The following is a 6345-nucleotide window of genomic DNA, read 5'->3' as shown; positions in this document are numbered from 1 at the left end:
GTAAATTTTCACTTAAATCTGTCTGTTTACATAAATCTGTAGCATACATTTTGATTTCTCCTCCATAATCATCCCTGAATTAACAACATGGAACAAACATCATAAGAAAGGTACAGAAGGCACATTTAAGCCTAATTTGAACCCTGAATTGACTGCATGATCTTGCCTAGCCCAAAAGATCAGTCCTACCCATCAGCCAAACTGTTGCTTAATGTTATATGTTTAAAAGGAGAAGTAAAGGAAATAACAGATGTGACTGAGAACCTAGCCATATTTCAGCATTATTTAGCTGTTAATCTACTTTTCCCCTCATTCAGATTAGACAAGAGTAGTCCACATCCACATGTATATGTATATGAGGAGCAGCTTTTGTATTTTCTGTTCATACTACCAGGTGCTTGTTTTTGTGTTTGTTCCTATCTTCTAATTTGCTGGTTGTATCATATCAATTAAGTACTGACAGAGTATGCAACTAGATAGCTGCATACACACCTTGTCTTTTTGAAAACAAGTATCTCTGCACAAGAAGTGCATAAAAGCACAAAGTCAGGCAATTGAAAATTTGCTTGTACCAGTTTCTGGTTTTGTGCAAATCTGAGGGATATATCCATCTATCTATCTATCTATCTATCTAGTTATACTCCAGCAGGGCTAGAAAAGAAATAAAAGCAATTGTAAATTATCAGCACACACTTTTCAGATTGCTGTGCAATTTTTGGTGCAAAAATGGTTTATGTGGTTTGCTTGTGCAGTTTTCTGCTTTTGTGCAAATCTGAGGGATCAAAAGAAATATACATATACAAGTTGTAATGTGGTATACTTCTGGAGATTTCTCGTTTGGTGTGAATCTGAGGAATCAAGAGTAAGAAAATACATCCTTCATTCAGGAGCATGTCAGAAATAGTTACGAGCACAGCTAGAAAAGAAATGGAAGCAGTGGGCGTGGAAGGGGGACTAATAGAAAGTGATGATTGACCCACCCATCCTAAAACCCCAATTTGGAGCCCCATTTTCCCCCAGCCTATCATATTATCCCCATACTGCATAAACCCAACTTTACAGGGGAAAAGCTTTGAGACTGGTATTGATTGAGGGTAACATCTTATTGCACTTAAATAGGAACACAAACACCAGCAAACACACAATAAACTCCAGTGTGGACAAGTCCTTTGGCCCACAATGGAAAGGCAGGAGTTTGCTATGTGTGTTACTGAGGTGGCAGGTTTGGACATTCTTCCTCACTTGGATCTAGAGAACCTACCTAGTTCACAGCACAAGATAGCTGGAATGGCCTTCATGATGGATGTGTTTTTTTATTCCAATACCAGCATTTATGACGCTCATTTCATCAAGTTATTGATGTTCCTGCAATACAATTTTCATTGTGTGACTTCACTGCTGGATGCAGTGGACAAAAATGCAGTCTGCATTTCCTGTTTTCATATAACTGATCAATGTTCATAATGGGATCCTGTTCTGCCCCATAGTATCTTATGTCCAAAACTGCCTCAAAGTAGGTATCCAGTATGAAGAAGGGAGGACACCCAAGAGGGGACTTTCATGCACCCTTTGTTGCCCAGCTGAAACACAACAACCCTGCACTGTTGTCAGTAGGTCTTACTCTTGGTTGTTTCATTGAACGTTAGCTCTTTGCTTGCATGCTTTTGCTTTCATCCTCCGAGATAAGCAACTAACCCATATTACATTTAAACAGTTTTATGAGTTTAAAGATGCACTGGGGATCTACTACCTTAGAACAGAATTGTTGTTTGTTTGTTTGTTTGTTTGTGTTTGTTTATTAACTTTGTATACCGTCCTTCATCTGAATATCACAAAGCAATTCATAACATAAAAACACAAAATGAGAAGACGAAAAACATAATCAAACAAGAACAAAGACAAGCCAAGAATCCCCACTGGCGAAGGAAGAGGAGTGCCGGGGGAGTGCATCACCCCCGGCTGTGCGATCCCAATGGGGTGCCATTGCGGTTGGCCCCCCACCCACCCACACTGGGCACCACACCCCCGTAGGTGGCGCACCACGCCACCAGTATGCGCACCAGCCCCGCCCCGCCTGCTCTCCACCCCCCAGTGCTGGAGCATGAAGCTCCGCCACTGACAATCCCCCCTCCCACAAACACATTTGTATGACCGCCAGCAGTGAAGACTGCTGGTTTTTTTAAGGAAACAATTGTATCTCATCTGCTACATACACATATTATGTAGGAATTCCACCTCCCTCCTGCACTATTCTTCTGCCTGGCCAAAACTGCTAGCAGCTGAAAACTTCTGGAAGATTTAACACCCAGCAACAAAACCTATTGGGACTCTTGCTCTTGCCTGAAGATACAGACAATAGAAACAGAACAAGATGGAGCATGAATGTAGAAAAACCCTCCCTATCTGGAAGCAAAAAATGCCAGGATTTGAATGTGGATAAAGGGAAATACAGGCTGCCAGAAGAAAGAAGTTCTTTTTCATCTTTGCTGCAGCCTGCAAGTGACTGAAACAGAGAAAAGGGGGAGTTACTTTGGAGTTCTGCAATGAGCTCTCCTTTTTCTTGACTCTAAACGAATATGTAAGGTGTGGTGTTTTTTAATTGGACCAGCCACTGTTAATGAAAATATTGTTATAGGATTGGGAGGCTAGTCTGATTCTGCAGAGGAAGAGGCTGCTTAAGTGGTTAAGTATCTCTTTTTGCATGACTAAAGAGTGCAGGTAACAAGTTGCTAAAGAAACAACTAGATGGAGATGCTGAAGGGGACAGGCCTCACTCCGTGTCATCGGTGAGCATAAGAAGAATGGACCTCAGCTAGTCTGGAACTAGAGTATCAAAGACACAGAGACCTGACTTGCTCTCTGTGCTGAAACCGAAGTATGACTTTGCCCACTGCCCTAGAATACTAATGGGGGAGCAAGTTCTATTGGAGTATTGATGCTGAAAGTCCTTCAATCCAATGTTCAGCCTGTCTACATGTGCAAATAAAACCATGTATCACAAAGCTCCATCTCCAGTGACCTTCTCAGTGGTAGAGCATCTTCTTGTCTGCAGAAAGTCCTTGGTTCAATCTCTGGCATCTCCAGGTGGGAATGTCCCCAGTCTGAAATCCCAGAGAGCCATTGCCAGTCTGTAGATAATACTGAGCTAGATGGATCCATGGTCTGACTTAAAACAAGGCAGATTCCTCTGTTCCTGAGGAAACCAAGCCCAAAGTATGTGCTGGCAACCCAAAAATCTCTCATTGCTTGGAGACTGGGGTGCCTGTAGCAGTATCTAAAAGGAAATTGTTGTCTCCTACCTTCATTTTCTTTGGCAGGGCTATCTTTGCACCGGAGAGCCTCCAGATGTTCATATGATTCAGTTCCGTCTACTTTTTGAGAAGTGCTTCAGGGAAGGTCTATCTTCCTTGTCCTTCTCTAATTTTCTGGGATTTTAACCTAGTATCTCTCTTGCTTCATCATCTTTCCTTCTCACTCTCTTCTGTCCTTTTCCTCATGTGAATGAATACTATAAACCCGCCGGCAGGGTTTTGTAATTTAATTTTATTATACTGCATTGTCTTCCATGCGTGTGAGAAATAACCATAATAAGTATTCACCAGTTATTTATTATTAATAGCTACTTCTCAGTTACATGCACTGCAAGAATGGGGCATGAGACCCCAATTTTAGGGCCCTTCAAGATGACAGTCCTTTCCCTTTGTTTCAATATCATGAGCAGCCATGGGGATAGGAGTAGAAAACAGCAGATCTCTTCTCTGTCACGGCTTCTGCCCTGATGGTGTGGTCCAAAGGATACTCCCTGAAAAAGAGGGAGACTTGGCTTCAAATCTTGTTCATAGTAGATGATGTCAATTCTTAGCCTCAATATTTGTCCATGATAAATATTTTCAGTACAGCTCATAACTGGCAAGCATGGTCATCTGCAGTTTTGGAACAATTGTTTTGTACGGCAGATCCGCTCCACTTCCCAGTGGGGAGGAGTGCTGATATTGCAGAGGGCTTGAGGCATTGGTTACAGATGTGAGGGTATTTGACGGCAAGCCTTTGGGCTCTTGTGGCGGTTAGGCATTATTTGACCTTGTGTGGGAGAGGGGAGGTGTGGCCATCACCTGCCCCTCCATGCTTAAGGGTATTCCGTTAAAGGAACCCGGGGGTGTTGATCTAGTCTGAAGCCTGGCTGGGGGGCTAAGGCCTTGACACGACCCCGACGGGAACACCAGGGGGAGCTTGAGTTGGTTCGCATTGACAGGGCTCCCCCTACCGGTGGCTTACCCTTACTGGACTTCCTGCACAATGGGCAGGAGTCAGATATAGTGAGGTCCAATCAATGCCTAAGCCAATACCGCTCACATTCTGTAATTTCAATAAAGTTGTGGCCAAAATTTGCCCAATAACATAAACCTAATATCCGTGTCCTTGTGTGAGTTATTTCCAATGAGGAGGTGGCTGCGGGGTCTCAGCACGCAAAATCCCAGAGGTGAGTCAAGAACCAGGCACACTGAAGAAATCTCACAAGCTCAAAGCAAAAAGCTTCTAATATGATGTGACACATCAGCAGTCAAGAGGGTGGCATTTGTAGCTGTGCGCAGGGTAAATGTCTTGTTCTGGTACAATTAGTTGTGTGACATAGTATGCAGTTGTGCTGCACCAGTGCATGGTGACCAAGGTCTTTCCCTTTGGCATGGGAGAATGGAATTTCACTTTAACATGCATTATTTTTATTAGCCAAGGGCACAATTCATATATTTCTGAAAATATATCCCACAGTTTGGGGTGGGAGTGTGGTATGTTCAGTATACTTTGCTTCAAATTCTGACTTTCTCAGCACAGATCAGGCATCCATTTTTATCCTGGGTGACTTACAGGCAGGGATGGGGGAGAGATTCAATTCAGTTCAATTCAGAGTTTCAGAAGCAACATACAAACTAAAAGGCAGGCAACCTTTGAAACTCACACTTCTTTGAATTTTGCAGTACAGTTCTCCAGCCAAGTAATGCATAAAAAGTATATACTAGGCTAAAAAGCATGCCTATAAATGCATATACTGGTGAGACTAACCTACAAATACACATTATACTGGGAGGAAATTGCTTGCAAAAATATGTATATTAGGGAAGATTTGCACTAAAAATCTGATAAACATTTACGAGGACTTTTTAAAAATGCAAACTGATGTGGAAATATGGAGAACTGAAGACTGAAAAGATGAGAAACTTAGAAAAACAAAACATGATATATTTACCCTTCCCTACCTATAGGCTAGTCTGTGGCAGCTTTCAAAGATACAGTTCTACTATATGAAAAAAGTTGCTGGCTGTCAGAAAAGTCAAGGGAGTGCTTAAGAACTGCTTTCCCACAGAAGAATGCTCCTTTGTGTAGCACAGTATCTTATGTCCAAAATTGCTTTGTGACAGACACTGAAGTATGTAACAAGTTAAAACACATGCTGATACCAGAGTCTGCTTCCTCTTAGCCTTCCTTAGCTAAACATCAGCTTAGCTTAGGCCTTGGGGCAAGCAGATGTACAGCGTTTCTCAAAACCAAGTTTTTACCTTCTTTTTGGGTGCTGAAATGTGTGTGTGTGTGTGTGTGTGTGTGTGTGTGTGTGTGCAGTTCACCTGGAACTGCTATTCGTTTTATCCTGTTTACCTTTTGCCCACAGAGATCTTTTATTACAAATGCCAAGAAGTTATTCTTTATGATTTGTCTACCTGTATGAAATTCAAAAGACAACTTGCTGTCATCTCGACCCCCAAGTCAGCTTCAGTAGCTTCACACTGTAACCACTGCATGGATCGTCTCATTGGTTGGCAAAGAGGCTGGTGGCTTGCTGCTTCCCCTCCCTGTCTCCTCCAAGGCTTCCATCTGGCACCAGACCAATGCCTCTCTCTCGTCCTGCCTCAACAGAGACCAGCAAAGCTTTCTGGCCAGAAATCACCGAGGGAGAAGCAGCTACGGTAGCCTCTCCGACTGTACCATGCCGCCAAAGGACGATAAGAAGAAGAAGGACACCGGCAAGTCAGCCAAGAAGGACAAGGACCCTGTCAACAAGTCCGGTGGAAAAGCCAAGAAGAAGAAGTGGTCCAAAGGGAAAGTGAGAGACAAGTTGAACAACCTTGTTTTGTTTGACAAAGCTACTTACGACAAGCTGTGCAAGGAGGTGCCAAACTACAAACTCATCACACCTGCCGTGGTCTCTGAAAGGCTGCAGATTTGAGGCTCCTTGGCCAAGGAGCTTCTCAGCAAAGGCCTAATCAAACTGGTGTCCAAGCACAGAGCCCAGGTCATCCACACACAAAACACAATGGGGGGGGTGCACCAGCTATGGATAAGGATGCATGA

General features: G+C 43.2%; 1 pseudogene across 1 annotated transcript; it reads left to right on the top strand.

Moving 5' to 3' along the window:
* Window positions 1-5939: 5939 nt before the first annotated feature.
* LOC308472749 (small ribosomal subunit protein eS25 pseudogene) lies at window positions 5940-6345 on the top strand (annotated as a pseudogene). Its single transcript has one exon. The product of its transcript is annotated as a small ribosomal subunit protein eS25 pseudogene (transcript).

This window comes from Podarcis pityusensis (assembly GCF_964106645.2).
Source record: "Podarcis pityusensis genome assembly, chromosome: 3".
NCBI classification, from domain to species: Eukaryota; Metazoa; Chordata; class Lepidosauria; order Squamata; family Lacertidae; genus Podarcis; species Podarcis pityusensis.
The sequence above is the reverse complement of the archived record's forward strand: the minus strand, read 5'-3'. Positions and strand labels throughout refer to the sequence as shown.